This window comes from Oryzias latipes, chromosome 10 (genome assembly GCF_053564925.1).
Source record: "Oryzias latipes strain Hd-rR chromosome 10, Olatipes_Hd-rR_3.1".
NCBI lineage: Eukaryota > Metazoa > Chordata > Actinopteri > Beloniformes > Adrianichthyidae > Oryzias > Oryzias latipes.
In genome coordinates, this window is record NC_136246.1 from 7,018,101 (window position 1) to 7,039,849 (window position 21,749).

The window sequence follows — 21,749 nt, forward strand, 5'->3', positions numbered from 1 at the left end:
CTTAGTCAGTTTGTTAGTTCATTTTAGTATTTTTCTATTGAACTCTTTGTATTCGTGATCCTTTTGATTTCATGTTTTACTTCGAAGCCCATCGAGACGACTGTTGTTGTGATTTTGGGCTGTACAAATAAAATTGAATTGAATTGAATTGAATTGAATACCCCTCCCATCCAGATCCCGGGGCCTTATGTGCCTGTGTGCAATATTTGTTTGGGTGAGAGCGGGGAGGAGCGGGCGGATGGGCACAACCGGGGGAGAAGGCTCCCCCGAGCGACCGGCCCCCCAGCCGGCCGCGGTAGGCGCCCCCCCTCCCAGAGCGGCCGGGCAGCCAGAAACGCCAAGCCAGCCGCAGTTGGAGGCCAGAGCCTCGCGGCGCCGAGAGACAGCCAGCAAGGAAGGGTCCCGGTGCCAGAACGGGGGGGCAGGGGGTCCAGCCCCACCATTCATACCCTGGCCCCCCTAAGGACTAGCACACTGCCCCCCCAGGCCCCCCCCCAAAAAAAATAAATAAGTAATAATAATAATAATAATAATAATACTAATACTAATACTAATACTAATACTAATACTAATACTAATAATAATAATAATAATAATAATAAAATAATTAATATAATAATAATAATAATAATAATAATGAAATAAACCCACCCAAGTGAACCCATTAACCCCTGCTGTGACTGCGGCGCCGACCCCCGGGGGGCCAGGCCACGCGCCAACTACCGGCCACGGGCGAAACACCGGCCACGGGCAGACGACCCCAGGCCCCAGAGCCCCAAGCCCCCCCCCCAGCCCCCGCCACGGCGACCAGCCACCCAGCACGGCACCCGGCCGCCGTTCCCGGTCAGCCGCACTGCCTACCCTGCGCCCATCAGGCACCCGCCCAGGAACCCCTGCCAAGTTGCCGGCAGAGTGTGCGCCCCCACCACCACCCCACCCAGGCAACCAGAGCCCCGAGCCGGGAGAACGACAGGCCCGGCAGAGCCCACCCCCCCAAACCCACCCCGGCCCACCCAACCAGCCAGGACCCGGCTCAACCTATCACCATCCCACCCCCACTAGGTGATGTGACTAACCAGCTGGAGCCAGGGAGAGTCTGAAGCCGACAGGTTTTTTGTGGAGGACATTATCTCTGAACTAATATGCTCTGACATGAGGTTTCTGTAGTGGTTGATGCTAAGATTATTTTTAGATTTCCAGTTTAGGAGGATAGTTTTCTTTGCGATACATACAGCGGTGAGAACCATATAAGCCTTGTTAGATTCCATGTTGATGTTATTCAGGTCACCTAATAAGCAGAATTTGGGGCAAGCAGGAATCTTATGATTAAACCAGATTGATAAATCCTCACAAACCTTACGCCAGAATGATTGGACAGGTGGACAGACCCACAGGGCATGCAAATAGTCATCTATGTTGTTACCTATGCACTGTGTGCATGTAGCAGACTGATTGAGACCCATTTTAAATAACCTCTGTCCGGTGTAGTGAGTTCTGTGGAGAATCTTGTATTGAATAAGTTGCAGATTAGGGCTTTTGGTCATATTAAAGGCATTCAAACAGATCTGTAGCCAAAATTGATCACTAGAATTCAATGATAGCTCAGACTCCCATTTTGTCATGGGTAAGTAAATGGTTTCATCTATGTCTGATAACATCTTATAAATTTTGGAGGTGAGTTTGGGATTTTTAAGGTCCATGAAATGTGTTACTGTAAGGGGAGGGTCTAGGTCTATTTGGGTCAGGCAGTATTTAGTGCTTATAGCTGATTTAAGCTGCTGATATTCTAGAAATTTGTTTATATTAATTCCATAGGTTGAGGATAACGTTGAGAGGGACATAAATTTTCTATTCTGAATTATATGCTGGAACTGCTCGATTCCTTTGTTCTTCCATGAAGCAAAATGAATCATGTTTTTGTTAATCAAAATGTCAGGGTTATTCCAAATGGGGGTAAGTTTACATGGAAATAATGTGAGGTTGTTTTTTTTAAGAAAATCCCACCAGGCTGTTAAGGATGAGCTGATGTTTAAACTTCTGAAGCATTTGTGTTGTTTAATTTTAGAACTGAAGAAAGGTAAATTAGAAATATCTAGGTTATCACAGAGATTTTGTTCAATGTCTAGCCAGGATTCATCCAGCACACCAGGATTCAGCCATTTTTGTACATAACACAATCTGTTCGCGGAGTAGTAGTCCTGGAAGTCTGGAAGGCCTAGTCCTCCTCTATCTTTAGGTTTTTTAATAGTTTTTAAACTAATCCGTGGGGGTTTACCTTCCCAGAGGTATTGGGAAATGAATGAGTCTAATGATTTGAACCAAGTAGTTGGAGGTTTGGAAGGAATCATTGAAAATAGGTAGTTAATTTTTGGGAGAATCATCATTTTTATGGCTGCAACTCTCCCGATTAGAGAAATGGGTAGAGTTTTCCATCTAGTGAGATCAGCCTCGGTTGTTTTAAGTAGTTGGGTGTGGTTTAGCTTGAGTAGATCAGAAAGCCTAGAGGAGATATTTATACCTAAGTACTTTATGTTGCCTGTTTGTATTTTAATAGATGACGGATTTAGATAATTGCAATTAATTGGTAAAATTGTGCTTTTAGACCAGTTTATGGAGTATTCTGAAACTGAGGAAAATCTATTAATTAGGGAGATGATTTGGCAGATGGAAGATTGTGAATTAGGAGTAAATAGTAAAACATCATCTGCATAAAGACTTATTTTGTGTTCTAAATTTTTGGTTTGAATGCCTTCAATGTCTCGACTTTGCCTAATAGCAGCAGCTAGAGGTTCAATAAATAGTGCAAATAAAGACGGAGATAGTGGACAGCCTTGTCTGGTTCCTCTTTGTAAATTAAAGCTTGGAGATGTTTGATCATTTGTTCTGATACGAGCATTAGGAGAGGCATATAGTATTTTAATCCAGTTAATAAATGATTTTCCAAAGCCAAATTTGTTCAGGGTGGCTATTAAAAATTTCCAGTTGACCCGATCAAATGCCTTTTCTGCGTCCAGTGACAAAATGGTTGCTTCTCGGTTGTTGATGGTTGTATAATCTATGAGGTTGATTAATCTGCGCATGTTGGTAGATGAATGTCTACCCTTTATAAAACCTGTTTGGTCAGGATGTATTAGAGAGGGAACTACCTCTCCAGCCTTCCCGCCAAAGCTTTGCAGATTATTTTAAGATCTGCATTAATCAGCGATATGGGTCGATAGCTGGATGGTGATGTGGGATCTTTCCCAGGTTTCAGAAGTAAGATTATATTAGCAGAATTCATATTTGGAGGTAGATAATTGTTGTCCTTAATTTCTATTGTCATTCTGAGAAAAATGGGAGCTAAGATTTGCCAAAACTCTTTATAAAATTCTGCTGGGAAGCCGTCTGGTCCTGGGGCTTTTTTACTAGGCATGTTGGTTAATGCTTTATGTAGCTCTTCTTTAGTAAAAGGGGACTCCAGGGCTGTGATTTGTTCCTCTGTTGGTCTAGGCCAGGGGTCGGGAACCTATGGCTCGCGAGCCATATATGGCTCTTTTGATGGTCACATGTGGCTCGCAGACAAATCTTTAATTATAGTTTTTTTTTTTTTTCATTAGACCAGTCCTTCTTGGGCGCGATGCGATGCCAGAGGCGCGCAGTAGTAGCGGTGCTTAGAGAGAGAAATCTGCGCCAGCGCTATCAGTTTACTATTATCTATTATTTCACAGAGTTTGTACCAGCTGGAAACTTGTGAATTGACGTGCCTAAAACTGCGCGCTCCCGTCTCTGAGAAAGAGCGCGCAGATGCGGGGACGGGATGTGTGAGGGAGAAAGCAGAGGGTGGGGGTGAGGGGTTGTGGGGACAGCAGGTGAATCGCGCAGGGATTATAAAAACGTAAAACCCGCTGCCCGTCACCCACTGCAGCGTGTGAGTGTGTGTTTGGCTCCAGGTCTGCATGTGAGCAGTCTGTCTCACATCTACAGAACATTCAGACCTAAGATCAGGTTTAAAGTCTCAACGCCTGCATGAAGCAGAAACTCACCACGTATCAACCAGACTAGACCATCAGCAAAACTACCACGAGAAATACTCACCATTTATTAGCAACAGCATAACGATGTTATTAAAAAGAATCCACAGACTTATTGTACTTTAAAAATGTTGAAATTAAATCAAATGCACACATTCACTTGTATATTTAGTTTTAAACAAATTGTCGCGGACTGAGTTGGATGGCTGTTGAGCCGCGTTAAAAGTTCTGGAGTTCATTGAACGCGTCAAGCAGAGATCTGATTGGCTCTCAGTTCTGTCGCTCAGCCTGTTGTTAGGTAGTTTGGACCAATGGGGTTCAGCTATGGGCCGAATAAGGGAAATGGGAGGGGCTGCAGCGGTAGCAGGGGAATATAAAGTTGGGAGAAGCGCACTCGTCTCGGCGGGAGAGATTCAGGAGTTGCTGAATTAATTGTTCGGCGTTTGTTGCGGTCTGCAGTAATCGGAATAAAGAACTTTAAAAGAGGTTAAGTCTCCGTGCCTCAGTGTGGGAAAGGGACACTACATTATTGTATGGCTCTTTCGAAATTACATTTCAAAATATGTGGCATTTATGGCTCTCTTGGCCAAAAAGGTTCCCGACCCCTGGTCTAGGCAAATCTATGCTATTGAGAAAACTGTTGATGTCATTGTCAGAGGGATTAATTTGGGATGAATAGAGAGATTGGTAAAAGTTTTTAAAAACTGAATTTATTGCAGCTGGATCATGTGTTGCATTTCCTGTTAGGTCTATGACTGATGAAATAGTTGTCTTCTCTTTGTTTATTTTGAGTTGATTTGCCAAATATTTCCCAGATTTATTACTGTGATCAAACCTCTCCAAGCGTAGTCTCTGGGTTTTTCTTGCTGTAAAGTTTTTCTCATGTGAAAATCACTGCATTCATTACCGTTTTATCCACAATACAGCCTCTAAAAGAAAGTCCCGCCCCCGGTGCCTCGGTGGACTTGACATGCAAATTTCTGCCAATTAAATCAACCAGAAACACATTAGGTTCGCTCCATACATTTTAGAGAAAATGTAAGACTTTTATGGACACCTTATGGTTGGGAAAGTACTGTATATAGAAACTATGACAAAAGGCAGAGAGCCGCCCGCATGCAGCTCAAAAGCCGCCTGTTAACCCCCTCACTTTGAAAAATGAACCGTTTGGCGTTTCAGTACGTTTTTTCTTTTTTTTTCCTTCCCGCATACGCAGTGTGACAACCCAGCTGCTTTGTCACTCGTAGCGCGGAAACGAGTGCCGAGTTGCTACTTAACTAGCTGCGTTGAATGTCCTTGCCCCATGCTCCACACATCCTCAAACAGTACTAGAGAGAGCACACAGAGAAAAAAGACTGCTCCATCCTCCTCAAGAGAATGCCAAGCAGTAATCAAATCAAAAAGTGGCTACTTTGAAGAACCTACAATATGACATATGTTCAGTTGTTTCACAATTTTTGTAATGTAATTCTACTTGTGTTAATTCATAGTTTTGATGGCTTCAGTGTGACTCTTCAATTTTCATATATATATCTATTCAAAATGTTTCTTTCGTACAATTGTAAATACTTCAACTGATGTACTTACCTGTAATAAGAGACTTGAAGTATACAGCATCTATTTTATTAAGATAAATTGTAATCACTGTAAGTAGTTTTGTTAGGTTAAACAGAAATGCATTTATTAAATGCCTCAATTTAATACATATTTATTAAATTTGATAGCATTCAATTAACAGAAGAGAGAAATTGAGAAAAAATATGTTTCCATTCAAAAATGTTTTTATGCTTTTTTTAAATGGACACTGTCATGTCACAACTGCCTAAGTGATGTCATGCTGATGTCATCCTCACAGTGCTAATTGTCTCCAAACTCAGGTCATCCTCTATGACATCATACATGATTGTCTTTGATGTCATGACATCATGTTCATCATACTCCATGTCCATGGTGTCATGTATTACCTAATGATGATGTCATCAACAATGAGCTCATCTTTTGATGAAATAAGACATCATCATACAATAATCTACATATAGAGGTCAGGTTAGTGTTTAGTCTGTTCTTTTGTAGTAAAGAGCAATCACTTTGGATTTCAGAGGATTTTACCAAGCAGACGATTTTTACTGTTTTATCAGATTTCAACAAAAATGCATCACACAAAATCATTCTCTTCTTTTAATCTGAAAGAAATCAGTTCAGTTCTGCGCCAAGTAGCAACAGCTTTACAGAATCCCCGAAACACTCATGGAATTCTGACGCCTAACAAAATGAAGGTCATACTTGGAGGAAACCAGGACAAACAAATCAATTCCACTCAATTGAGTCGAGTAGAGAATTTTTGTGTGGGTTCACGTAGACATTTCAGGTGGTACATGGCCCCAGAGACACTTCTTGGTTCATGGAGGATTGAAAAATCCCACATCTGGTCCCTTGCTTGCATTGCTGCCGAGATGTTCTTCGGATTTCCTTTCTACACGGCCTATAGTGATTATGAAATGTTCTGGAACATAACACATACTCACGGTCACTTTCCAGACCACCTTCTAAATGCTGGATCCAAAACTGAAGAGTTTTACTTCAAAAATGACCAAAACCAGTGGCTTTTGAAGACATCAAGACAATGTAGCAAGACGATTCGACAGGATGTCAGGTTTGTTTCCCCTGATGACTTTAGAAAACACCAACAGATGTCAGGAATGTGTTCCGAGACAGAACAGATGAATGTGGATCAGTTTGTTCACCTGTTAAATGGAATGCTGTTGTTGGATCCTGCAAAGCGTATTCCTCTTCATCAGGTGCTTCAACATCCATTTGTAGCAGGTGACATGGATTTCCCAATTAGCTTTATAGAAACTTTGAATAGTTTTACTGGCCAGCAAAATCTCTTTTCATCAGTAAAGACAAAAGAGAAAGAGATACCTGCTGGAGAAAGAAAACGGCCCACGATCTGGATCATGGGGTCAGGATGTTACATCAACGGAGCAAAACGTACAGGAAATCAATGCTACAGAGAAAATCTTGGACTCAATGCAAAAATTAAATGGATTGGAAAAGTAACGATGTGCTGGAGGGATGTTTTGAACCATTTCTATAGGGAGGTTTCCCAACAAAAGAGTCCTCCAGACGTTTTGGTTCTCCATGTTGGCAACACCAATGTGTCTGATCTCTGTGAAATGCTGAGGGACTTGAAATGTATGCATGACACTTTTCCCAAAATGAAAATTGTGTATTCCCTCTTAACTCCAAGATTAAGATGGGGGTATTTCCATCCAGAGAAAATAAATGACCAAAGGATCATTGTAAAAAAAAATCTTCAATTCAACATCAGATTATTCAACGGTGCTGTGGTTGAACATCCAAGACTGATACCATTTAGAATCGATCAGTGCAAACCGAATGGAATAGAAATCCCAGCAAAAGGATTTAAAATGATTGTCAGCGCTATCCGTGACACCCTTGTGCAGATTCTCAAGCAGATCTATTTAAGAGGCCAACCTCAGTCGAATGATGACACCCCATACGTCCCACACATCCTTCCAAAGGAGCAGATAACAATACCAGAGAAGGAAAAGCCTTCAAAAGAGTTATTCAATGAAACGTCTCCAACAGTGAGACGGCCGGAAATGGAGATATCCGTGCTAAAGCGCCAAAGTTGGAGTCTGAAAAGGAAACACATTTCAGATACAGACTCAGAGAGCTACTTGTCTCCACCAAAGCTGAAAAGAAAGATTTGTCAGGAAAACATCACTGAAAATGCACAGTCACCAGCTGAGAAGGAAAACTGGCCTAACAACAACAAGCCTTTGCTGAAGAGAAAAAGAAGTGCAGAAGAACCCCCGTCCCCAGTCAAAAAGATCAAGCTAGTCAATGAAAATGTCCGCCAAAACCTGGCTCTAGTCTGTGAGGGTCAACTGGATTTTGAAAGTCCTTTTGCCAATTCACCAGAAACTGTCAATCAACCTGAGGAGATGGAGGAGGACACATCTGGCTCCTCTCAAGTTAGCATTTGGTCAGACAGCTCACCAACAACCAGAACACATCATTTAGTAGGAGCACCTGATGTCTGGATCGTTGGCTCACATTCCATTTCAAAAGCAAAGCTTGCAGCTGATGATTCCTTTGCAAAAAGCCTTCATTCCAACCCCAATGTTAAGTGGATTGGAGAGAAAGACTTGGGCTGGAAGGACATTGTTAAAGAGGTCCATCAAAGAATCTTTGAGGAAAGTGGTCCCCCTGAAGTTTTGCTCATTCATGCTGAAGGGGATGAATTGGGAACAATTCCTCCAACGGTGATTGCAAGTCGGAAGGCAGAAGACCTGAGGGTTCTAAAAGAAACGTATCCTCAAATGAAAATAGCTTTATCCCTCATCATTCCAAGAAGAAATGGGAGATTTGGAAATCCTGCTGAAATCAATCAACTCCAGACCTCTGTCAATACAATTATGAAGGGGTATACTGACCTGTACCATGTGGTGGTTGAGCATGAAAATTTGCTTCCAGCTGACAAGAACATCTATGGACCTGATGGAGTCAATTTAACCATACAGGGGAATCAAGTCTTTTTAGAAAACATTCAGACTGCCATCAATAAATGTCTCCAATAAGAACCACAAGAATTGACAACCCGTTCTCTTGATAGCAGGGATTTTAGTGAGAGAACTTATCTAAATCGGCTGAATCAAACGTCTTTGACTTGAACACATTTTTGGACAAAATACCATCTAAACTTTAGGTCTGCAGCGTTTGGGTTTCTCAAAGCTCTTTGGTTTCTCTCAAACATGTTTGTCTATTTGAATCTTTGCTACTTTAACATTTTTTTTCTCTCCTCGTCTATTGACATTGATTTTTCTCTGGTTATTTTCTGTAAACATTTAATTTGAATTAGTTACCTTAAAAAATATTTTGATAGTTTTTATGTTTGTCACTTTAAAGTTTGATATTTTCTTTATTTTATCTTTATAAAAATGTTTAAATCTATGACTTTTCTTTGGTTATTTTCAAATATTTACTTTTAACAAGTAAACTTAAAAAAAGTATTGATAGTTTTTATGTTTGGATTTTTTTTAATTGAAAAAAACGGGCTGCATGGTTAAATTGGTGTTTTCTTTCCATGCATGCGTGGGGTTTTCTCTGGGTGCTCTAGTTTCCCCCCACTATCAAAAAAAATACATCAGGACCGTACAACAATCACTATAAAAGGACTTCAACATCTGCTACATCCTCTTCTAGGTCAAATTAACGGACTTGAACCATTTACAAAAAAACGGGCTGCATGGTTAAATTGCTGTTCTCTTTCCATGCATGCGTGGGGTTTTCTCTGGGTGCTCTAGTTTCCCCCCACACACACAAAAAAGTGAAAATCAAGATTCCTAAATGGAATTACACAAGACACTAGTAATATCCAGGAAAACATTTAAAAAGACTTTCATAACATCTATTTTTTAGGGTTAAATTGGAGCTTTTGACAAAGTGTTAATGTTTACTTCCAGTCATTAATTAAACTGTATTAGATTTTATTTCCACAAATTTATGAAAATGTATATAATGTGCACCAACTAGTTATTTTTTATTGTGTAATAAAAAAAATGAAAATGTAAAAATAACAAAAAAATAAAATAAAAACATATATATAATCCAGCCTCAGAGAGTCACAAACCTGTGTTCTTTCTGTGATGGTCCCAAGCCCATAGAAATGGAGAGGGTATATATGCTGGCTGGACTCCAGCTTTTTCTTTGCCTTCCATGTTCAGTCCAGAAAGCAAAAGGCACTGGTTGATGGTACTCTGGCTTCAGCTAGACGGGGTTCAACTCCTTGCAGTGTCCTTGAAAATTCTTTGACTTTGACATGAAACATCAAAGTAAATAGTCTTCCAAAAAGGTGATTCTGAAGTGTTAAAGATTATTAAATGTTGATAAAGAATTGTATAGGGATTGAGGAATATAGCTGTATTAAATGTACATTATGTTGATGCATTCTTTTTATTAAACTCAATTGGTTGCATTGGTTTGGATTATAAAGTAAAGTACCACTATCTGTCACACAACTAGCAGTGCGAAATTTGTTCTCTGCATCCCATCACCTGGGGGAGCGGTGAACTGCAGACCCATAGCGAAGCAAAATTGAACATGAGATCTCGTTTCTGTCACATTTACGTCTCCTAGACATGAATGAGAACCATTGAAGAATAAACTGGTTTTCTCATTCGTCTCAAATATTTCTCATGAGAAATACGTCTCAAAGTGAGCACTGTGTGAGATCTCAAAATTCTCTCACAACTGTCTCTTCTCCAGATCTCAGTTAAGAGAAAAATGAGACATATTATGTTGCACTTAAGTATGTCTCAATTTGATATCCTTACTTCAAATCCCTATCTTAGTTGTGTCTCAGTGAAAGATATTCATGGTTCTGTTTCTGGTTGCTCGATAATTTAGATATTGTTTTAGCCTCTTTTTATTGTCACAGCAAGAAGAAAAAAGGAGAGTAGTACAAGCCCTCAAATGAGTCTCATTATGACACGATCACAGTTCATCTCGAGAAAATAATCAATTATAATGTATTTACGTTCAACTTAAAATAGTTGTTTATTTCTTACGCATTTCATAGTGCACACACAAATATACAGTACAGACCAAAAGATTGGACACACCTTCTCATTCAAAGAGTTTTCTTTATTTTCATGACATGAAAATTGTACATTTACACTGAAGGCGTCAAAACTATGAGGTTCCATTTGTGCCAAAAATATAAAAATGTGTTTTTGGTCCATTGTCTATGTCTACTGATCGTGTTTTTGCGTCCACTGTCTATGCTTTGGGCTCATTGTCTGTCTATTGAACGAGTTCATTTTACATTGGTTCATGTCAATTTACTACTGAGCAATTTCTTCTGCATGCCCATGATTCTTTGATTATTACTTTGTGATGTATATTCTTGCTCCATGCTTAAACTTTGCATTTGTCTTTGTCATTGTCCTTATCCCATGTCGTCTAACTATATAACTAACTACTAAAATGCAAAGTTTTACACATAACGCATGAACCAATGTTCAATGAACTCGGTCAGTAGACATAGACAATGGACCAAAGACATAGACAGTGGACACAAAAACAGATTTTTGGCACAAATGGAACCTCATACAAAACTGTGAATTAAAAAAATGTGGAATTATATACCTAACAAAAAAGTGTGAAACAACTGAAAATGTCATATTGTAGTTCTTCAAAGTAGCCACCTTTTGATTTGATTACTGCAGTTGTGCTCAGGAACCATTTGGTGGATCAACCTGCCAATCCAACCCCTTAATGCTTAGTGTCAAACAGGGAGTAATTGGGTCCCATTTTTAAAGTCTTTGGTATGAGTCTGCCTGGGTTTGAACTCACGACCTTCCAGTTACAGGGCGGACACACAAGGCCAATGAGCTGGATTCTGATTGTACCAACCTGACACTTTTTCCCCTCAAGTTTCAGAAAGTCGCATATGAAAATATTAAACATTTGCTTTCAAATTTTATTTTGCTTTCAATTTTTTTCTCTTTGCTTTCAAAAAATATTTTTGCGTTTGCAAAACAAATGATTCCGCATGCGTTGTGTTTCACATCGTTTTTTTAGCTGAAGGTAGGGTGCGTGTTTTGTCAATTTTGAATAAATCCTTATTTATAATTCATAGACATATGGGGCGGCCGTGGTGCAGCGGTAGGGCAGCCAACCCATGAGCGTAAGATTTCAGGTTCAATTCCCACCTTGCACACCCATGAGTCAAAGTGTCCTTGGGCAAGACACTGAACCCCACCCTGCCTCTGGTGGTAGGCAGGTGCCTGTGTTTGGCAGCAGAGCAGCCACCAGTGTGTGTGACTGGGTGAATGGGTCTGTGACTGTAAAGCACCTTGCCCTTGTAGGAAGAAAGGCACTATTTAATTATACGCCATTTACATATGAGCATTACAATATTTCAATTTTAATAAATAAATCTTTCAATTTCCCTTTTTCCATCTTTTTTGTCTTGTTTTATATTAACATCCACTATGGGGTGACAGAGCGTCTTTGCGCCGTTAGCGCACAGTTTGAAGACTTCAGAACTGGTTGTGTTGATTTGAAAAGCTTCCAGTGTCTTTAAACCCAAAACACACTGACAGAACTTGGGTAAGATTTGTGTTTTAATCATTTCTAGACCTGAGTGACTTCTGGGCAGACTTTTTTTTTTTTTTTTGGTGTAATTTGTTTTGCTTTTCACTCTTTTAATCTGGAGGCTTATCAGAATCAGTATCCCTTATTGTCATGGTGCGTGGGGTTCACTTGCTGTACTGTATGCTCACTTTCACCTTGATTTCGTAAATCTACGAGTTTCTTTCTCTTAAATTTACGATTTTAAATCGTAATTTTTTTTTTTCTTTGGTGGCCCTAAAACTCCTTTGTACAAAGGTGACTTTTTTTCTGAAGCACTTGTTTTTATTATAAAATTGTTAACAGGTCAAAGGTCACTCTTTTTCTGAAACATTTGTTTTTATTATCAAATTTTGGTTAGGTCGGGTTTGGTTAGGAGGAGTTCGGTGAGGCCGTGGAGAAATTCTGGCAAACCGTCCGGCGCCTCAGGAGGGGAAAGCAGTTCTCGAGGGAAGTCTGGGCACCTCTTAGACTGCTGCCCCCACGACCCGGTTCCGATAAGCAGAGGAAGATGGATGGATGGATGGTTGGGTCAAAGGTCACTCTTTTTCCGAAGCACTTGTTTTTATTATAAAATTGTTGACAGGTCAAAGGTCACTCTTTTTCTGAAACATTTGTTTTTATTATCAAATTTTGGTTAGGTCGGGTTTGGTTAGGAGGAGTTCGGTGAGGCCGTGGAGAAATTCTGGCAAACCGTCCGGCGCCTCAGGAGGGGAAAGCAGTTCTCGAGGGAAGTCTGGGCACCTCTTAGACTGCTGCCCCCACGACCCGGTTCCGATAAGCAGAGGAAGATGGATGGATGGATGGTTGGGTCAAAGGTCACTCTTTTTCCGAAGCACTTGTTTTTATTATAAAATTGTTGACAGGTCAAAGGTCACTCTTTTTCCGAAGCACTTGTTTTTATTATAAAATTGTTGACAGGTCAAAAGTCACTTTTTTTCTGAAGCACTTGTTTTTAATTTTAATTTTTTAAAGGGTTAAAGGTCACTATTTTTCTGAAGCGCTAGTTATTTATTTTAAAATTGTCACCAGGTCAAAGGTCACATCTTTTCCGAAGCACTTGTTTCATTTTTAAAAATTTTTATGGATCAAAGGTATAATGGAGTTTTACGGCCAGTTTACAACAAATTTTTTTAAATTAAGACTTAAGCTGTAAATTTATTAGAAAAAAACTTGTAGATTTAAGAGATAAAGTCATAGATTAATGAATAGTCTTTCTGTTTTTGACTTTTATTTTTAATTATGCAACAGAATCCCTTCCATATCAGACTGGCTGTAAGCTCTGACCAGTGTTCAGTGTCTGCATGAGAGAGCCGTTTTGGAGGCTGTCCCTGCCCTCTGCTTCCACTCTTGCCCGCCCCAGTATCTGTGTGCTTCCAGGAGCCGGGGGAAGGCCCCCCATAATGTTGGGGTGGTTCTGGGACCCAGCAAGGCTGAGCTGGGGAATCGGTACTACAGCAGGTGGTGCTGCACCCAACTCCACCTCCATCATCTCCAACATTTACATGACATACATTTAATATTGCTATATCAATCAATCCCTATACAATTCTTTACCAACATTTAATAACCTTTAACCCTTTAGAATCATCTTTTTGGAAGACTATTTACTTTGATGTTTCATGTCAAAGTCAAACAATTTTCAAGGACACTGCAAGGAGTTGAACCCTGTCTAGCTGAAGCCAGAGTACCATCTACCAGTGCCTTTTGCTTTCTGGACTGAACATGGAACGGCGCAAAGACGCTCTGTCACCCCCTAGTGGATGTTATTTTAAAACAAGACAAAAAAGATGGAAAAAGGGAAATTGAAAGATTTATTTATTAAAATTGAAATATCGTAATGCATAATTATATGGCGCCTTTCTTCCTACAAGGACAAAGTGCTTTACAGTCACAGACCCATTCACCCAGTCACACACACTGGTGGCTGCTCTGCTGCCAAACACAGGCACCTGCCTACCACCAGAGGCAAGGTGGGGTTCAGTGTCTTGCCCAAGGACACTTTGACTCATGGGTGTGCAAGGTGGGAATTGAACCTGAAATCTTACGCTCATGGGTTGACTGCCCTACCGCTGCACCACGGCCGCCCCATATGTCTATGAATTATAAATAAGGATTTATTCAAAATTGACAAAACACGCACCCTACCTTCAGCTAAAAAAAGCAAAGCAAAGAGAAAAAAATTGAGAAAAAAATTGAAAGCAAAATAAAATTTGAAAGCAAATGTTTAATATTTTCATATGCGACTTTCTGAAACTTGAGGGGAAAAAGTGTCAGGTTGGTACAATCAGAATCCAGCTCATTGGCCTTGTGTGTCCGCCCTGTAACTGGAAGGTCGTGAGTTCAAACCCAGGCAGACTCATACCAAAGACTTTAAAAATGGGACCCAATTACTCCCTGTTTGACACTAAGCATTAAGGGGTTGGATTGGCAGGTTGATCCACCAAATGGTTCCTGAGCACAACTGCAGTAATCAAATCAAAAGGTGGCTACTTTGAAGAACTACAATATGACATTTTCAGTTGTTTCACACTTTTTTGTTAGGTATATAATTCCACATTTTTTTAATTCACAGTTTTGTATGAGGTTCCATTTGTGCCAAAAATCTGTTTTTGTGTCCACTGTCTATGTCTTTGGTCCATTGTCTATGTCTACTGACCGAGTTCATTGAACATTGGTTCATGCGTTATGTGTAAAACTTTGCATTTTAGTAGTTAGTTATATAGTTAGACGACATGGGATAAGGACAATGACAAAGACAAATGCAAAGTTTAAGCATGGAGCAAGAATATACATCACAAAGTAATAATCAAAGAATCATGGGCATGCAGAAGAAATTGCTCAGTAGTAAATTGACATGAACCAATGTAAAATGAACTCGTTCAATAGACAGACAATGAGCCCAAAGCATAGACAGTGGACACAAAAACACGATCAGTAGACATAGACAATGGACCAAAAACACATTTTTATATTTTTGGCACAAATGGAACCTCATAGTTTTGACGCCTTCAGTGTAAATGTACAATTTTCATGTCATGAAAATAAAGAAAACTCTTTGAATGAGAAGGTGTGTCCAATCTTTTGGTCTGTACTGTATATTTGTGTGTGCACTATGAAATGCGTAAGAAATAAACAACTATTTTAAGTTGAACGTAAATACATTATAATTGATTATTTTCTCGAGATGAACTGTGATCGTGTCATAATGAGACTCATTTGAGGGCTTGTACTACTCTCCTTTTTTCTTCTTGCTGTGACAATAAAAAGAGGCTAAAACAATATCTAAATTATCGAGCAACCAGAAACAGAACCATGAATATCTTTCACTGAGACACAACTAAGATAGGGATTTGAAGTAAGGATATCAAATTGAGACATACTTAAGTGCAACATAATATGTCTCATTTTTCTCTTAACTGAGATCTGGAGAAGAGACAGTTGTGAGAGAATTTTGAGATCTCACACAGTGCTCACTTTGAGACGTATTTCTCATGAGAAATATTTGAGACGAATGAGAAAACCAGTTTATTCTTCAATGGTTCTCATTCATGTCTAGGAGACGTAAATGTGACAGAAACGAGATCTCATGTTCAATTTTGCTTCGCTATGGGTCTGCAGTTCACCGCTCCCCCAGGTGATGGGATGCAGAGAACAAATTTCGCACTGCTAGTTGTGTGACAGATAGTGGTACTTTACTTTATAATCCAAACCAATGCAACCAATTGAGTTTAATAAAAAGAATGCATCAACATAATGTACATTTAATACAGCTATATTCCTCAATCCCTATACAATTCTTTATCAACATTTAATAATCTTTAACACTTCAGAATCACCTTTTTGGAAGACTATTTACTTTGATGTTTCATGTCAAAGTCAAAGAATTTTCAAGGACACTGCAAGGAGTTGAACCCCGTCTAGCTGAAGCCAGAGTACCATCAACCAGTGCCTTTTGCTTTCTGGACTGAACATGGAAGGCAAAGAAAAAGCTGGAGTCCAGCCAGCATATATACCCTCTCCATTTCTATGGGCTTGGGACCATCACAGAAAGAACACAGGTTTGTGACTCTCTGAGGCTGGATTATATATATGTTTTTATTTTATTTTTTTGTTATTTTTACATTTTCATTTTTTTTATTACACAATAAAAAATAACTAGTTGGTGCACATTATATACATTTTCATAAATTTGTGGAAATAAAATCTAATACAGTTTAATTAATGACTGGAAGTAAACATTAACACTTTGTCAAAAGCTCCAATTTAACCCTAAAAAATAGATGTTATGAAAGTCTTTTTAAATGTTTTCCTGGATATTACTAGTGTCTTGTGTAATTCCATTTAGGAATCTTGATTTTCACTTTTTTGTGTGTGTGGGGGGAAACTAGAGCACCCAGAGAAAACCCCACGCATGCATGGAAAGAGAACAGCAATTTAACCATGCAGCCCGTTTTTTTGTAAATGGTTCAAGTCCGTTAATTTGACCTAGAAGAGGATGTAGCAGATGTTGAAGTCCTTTTATAGTGATTGTTGTACGGTCCTGATGTATTTTTTTTGATAGTGGGGGGAAACTAGAGCACCCAGAGAAAACCCCACGCATGCATGGAAAGAAAACACCAATTTAACCATGCAGCCCGTTTTTTTCAATTAAAAAAAATCCAAACATAAAAACTATCAATACTTTTTTTAAGTTTACTTGTTAAAAGTAAATATTTGAAAATAACCAAAGAAAAGTCATAGATTTAAACATTTTTATAAAGATAAAATAAAGAAAATATCAAACTTTAAAGTGACAAACATAAAAACTATCAAAATATTTTTTAAGGTAACTAATTCAAATTAAATGTTTACAGAAAATAACCAGAGAAAAATCAATGTCAATAGACGAGGAGAGAAAAAAAATGTTAAAGTAGCAAAGATTCAAATAGACAAACATGTTTGAGAGAAACCAAAGAGCTTTGAGAAACCCAAACGCTGCAGACCTAAAGTTTAGATGGTATTTTGTCCAAAAATGTGTTCAAGTCAAAGACGTTTGATTCAGCCGATTTAGATAAGTTCTCTCACTAAAATCCCTGCTATCAAGAGAACGGGTTGTCAATTCTTGTGGTTCTTATTGGAGACATTTATTGATGGCAGTCTGAATGTTTTCTAAAAAGACTTGATTCCCCTGTATGGTTAAATTGACTCCATCAGGTCCATAGATGTTCTTGTCAGCTGGAAGCAAATTTTCATGCTCAACCACCACATGGTACAGGTCAGTATACCCCTTCATAATTGTATTGACAGAGGTCTGGAGTTGATTGATTTCAGCAGGATTTCCAAATCTCCCATTTCTTCTTGGAATGATGAGGGATAAAGCTATTTTCATTTGAGGATACGTTTCTTTTAGAACCCTCAGGTCTTCTGCCTTCCGACTTGCAATCACCGTTGGAGGAATTGTTCCCAATTCATCCCCTTCAGCATGAATGAGCAAAACTTCAGGGGGACCACTTTCCTCAAAGATTCTTTGATGGACCTCTTTAACAATGTCCTTCCAGCCCAAGTCTTTCTCTCCAATCCACTTAACATTGGGGTTGGAATGAAGGCTTTTTGCAAAGGAATCATCAGCTGCAAGCTTTGCTTTTGAAATGGAATGTGAGCCAACGATCCAGACATCAGGTGCTCCTACTAAATGATGTGTTCTGGTTGTTGGTGAGCTGTCTGACCAAATGCTAACTTGAGAGGAGCCAGATGTGTCCTCCTCCATCTCCTCAGGTTGATTGACAGTTTCTGGTGAATTGGCAAAAGGACTTTCAAAATCCAGTTGACCCTCACAGACTAGAGCCAGGTTTTGGCGGACATTTTCATTGACTAGCTTGATCTTTTTGACTGGGGACGGGGGTTCTTCTGCACTTCTTTTTCTCTTCAGCAAAGGCTTGTTGTTGTTAGGCCAGTTTTCCTTCTCAGCTGGTGACTGTGCATTTTCAGTGATGTTTTCCTGACAAATCTTTCTTTTCAGCTTTGGTGGAGACAAGTAGCTCTCTGAGTCTGTATCTGAAATGTGTTTCCTTTTCAGACTCCAACTTTGGCGCTTTAGCACGGATATCTCCATTTCCGGCCGTCTCACTGTTGGAGACGTTTCATTGAATAACTCTTTTGAAGGCTTTTCCTTCTCTGGTATTGTTATCTGCTCCTTTGGAAGGATGTGTGGGACGTATGGGGTGTCATCATTCGACTGAGGTTGGCCTCTTAAATAGATCTGCTTGAGAATCTGCACAAGGGTGTCACGGATAGCGCTGACAATCATTTTAAATCCTTTTGCTGGGATTTCTATTCCATTCGGTTTGCACTGATCGATTCTAAATGGTATCAGTCTTGGATGTTCAACCACAGCACCGTTGAATAATCTGATGTTGAATTGAAGATTTTTTTTTACCATGATCCTTTGGTCATTTATTTTCTCTGGATGGAAATTCCCCCATCTTAATCTTGGAGTTAAGAGGGAATACACAATTTTCATTTTGGGAAAAGTGTCATGCATACATTTCAAGTCCCTCAGCATTTCACAGAGATCAGACACATTGGTGTTGCCAACATGGAGAACCAAAACGTCTGGAGGACTCTTTTGTTGGGAAACCTCCCTATAGAAATGGTTCAAGACATCCCTCCAGCGCATCGTTACTTTTCCAATCCATTTAATTTTTGCATTGAGTCCAAGATTTTCTCTGTAGCATTGATTTCCTGTACGTTTTGCTCCGTTGATGTAACATCCTGACCCCATGATCCAGATCGTGGGCCGTTTTCTTTCTCCAGCAGGTATCTCTTTCTCTTTTGTCTTTACTGATGAAAAGAGATTTTGCTGGCCAGTAAAACTATTCAAAGTTTCTATAGAGCTAATTGGGAAATCCATGTCACCTGCTACAAATGGATGTTGAAGCACCTGATGAAGAGGAATACGCTTTGCAGGATCCAACAACAGCATTCCATTTAACAGGTGAACAAACTGATCCACATTCATCTGTTCTGTCTCGGAACACATTCCTGACATCTGTTGGTGTTTTCTAAAGTCATCAGGGGAAACAAACCTGACATCCTGTCGAATCGTCTTGCTACATTGTCTTGATGTCTTCAAAAGCCACTGGTTTTGGTCATTTTTGAAGTAAAACTCTTTAGTTTTGGATCCAGCATTTAGAAGGTGGTCTGGAAAGTGACCGTGAGTATGTGTTATGTTCCAGAACATTTCATAATCACTATAGGCCGTGTAGAAAGGAAATCCGAAGAACATCTCGGCAGCAATGCAAGCAAGGGACCAGATGTGGGATTTTTCAATCCTCCATGAACCAAGAAGTGTCTCTGGGGCCATGTACCACCTGAAATGTCTACGTGAACCCACACAAAAATTCTCTACTCGACTCAATTGAGTGGAATTGATTTGTTTGTCCTGGTTTCCTCCAAGTATGACCTTCATTTTGTTAGGCGTCAGAATTCCATGAGTGTTTCGGGGATTCTGTAAAGCTGTTGCTACTTGGCGCAGAACTGAACTGATTTCTTTCAGATTAAAAGAAGAGAATGAGTTTGTGTGATGCATTTTTGTTGAAATCTGATAAAACAGTAAAAATCGTCTGCTTGGTAAAATCCTCTGAAATCCAAAGTGATTGCTCTTTACTACAAAAGAACAGACTAAACACTAACCTGACCTCTATATGTAGATTATTGTATGATGATGTCTTATTTCATCAAAAGATGAGCTCATTGTTGATGACATCATCATTAGGTAATACATGACACCAAGGACATGGAGTATGATGAACATGATGTCATGACATCAAAGACAATCATGTATGATGTCATAGAGGATGACCTCAGTTTGGAGTAAAATACCACTGTGAGGATGACATCAGCATGACATCACTTAGGCAGTTGTGACATGACGGTGTCCATTTAAAAAAAGCATAATAAAACATTTTTGTATGGAAACATATTTTTAGCAATTTCTCTCTTCTGTTAATTGAATGGTAATAAATGTAATAAAAGTGTAAGGCATTTAATAAATGCATTTCTGTTAAACCTAACAATTGTACCTACAGTGATTACATTTTATCTTCATAAAATCAGCGCTATATACTTCAAGTCTCTTATTACAGATGAATACTTCAGTTGAAGTATTTACAATTGTAAGAAACAAACATTTTTCGTCGTATTATCCTCAAATATTACTCACACATCAGGTCAGATTTTTATATTAAAATTAATGTAACTTGAAAGGATTTGATCCAAATCTTCTCAAATTAACTGACAACATTAATGACCACAAGAGTTTGAACCCTATTGGTTTTTAAATTGTTGTTAAAAAGTTTTGAGGTTTTCTTTGTTATGTGGGTTTCATCAAACCACTCTGCTATTGAAAGGCCTTAATTCTTGTTTTTTTTAGCAGGTCCTTCTCACCTAACTTTACTGAAACCTTATCAATGACTTTGGAAAGAGAGGATGAGACCCAGATTAAGTTACAGAACATGCTGATCTTTACATTGGGTAATATATGTATTATTACCTAAGAAGACATCTCAGGAACACAACCAAATATTTCAGTGAAGCAGAAAAATCTGCGGAAACCCTGATACATTGCATGTGTGGAATAAGCTCAGACCATAATTTCAAAGTTAATACATTTTCTTTGATCTAATCGTTTACTAATTTAGTTCATATTCATGTTTTATTGAGAGAAATGATGAATAATGCAGATTTAACAGAGCCAAGTCCAGACTTTTTAAGTAGGCCTATGTCTACATACTACATACCTGCTGCCACTAACGACTTTTCAAAGTTAGCACGTTTATTGCAGGTGAGAGCAATTTCTGCTATTTGGGGGTAAAGCTTCCATGATCTTTCACACTCTGCCATGGCAGCACATTCACCTGACTAAAACTGGAGAAAGACAAATTATATGATTTTGAAACTTGTGGTCATAAAATATCTGTAAGGCTCGGCGTAGGAGCCCTGTTGAGTAATATGTCCTGTGGGTGTCGCTGCTGTCATTTCTTGCCGTCTATAATAAATTGAGATTGATCAGATGAGTTCAGACTGGTGTCCGTCAGGCAGATGGAGAATTGTTTTTGAAATGAAGTCATAGGAGTGAAATCTGTCATGAAAATAATAAAGGAAAAAACTATCTGCAAAGTTGATCAGAGTGAAAGACTTCATTTCTTTGTGGTACAGGGAAACGACAGCCTGCTTAGCGCGTCAGCCAGGTCTGGCGTCACACATCTCAGTAGCTTAAAGTGCTAGAATTTGCTCAACAGTTTCTAAGCTTTAAGCTCCTACACTCATTTTTAAAAAAAACAACATCCTGAGATGACTTCCATTTCAGAATGGTGATCTGTCATTTAAACATGTTGCACAGCTGCAGGAAAAAGGCCAAGGGCCAGTGCGATGAGGAGCCTCACTCCAGTAGTTGCTCATCCAGGGGTTTGTGGATGAGGGGAGCTTCAGGCCCAACGTAGTGTTTTGAGGTTTTCTCCACCCACATCATCATCCTCCTCCTTCTCCAAATTCTCACTGCTTTAGTCACTGGATTCTTATCCACTCTTCTTTGCC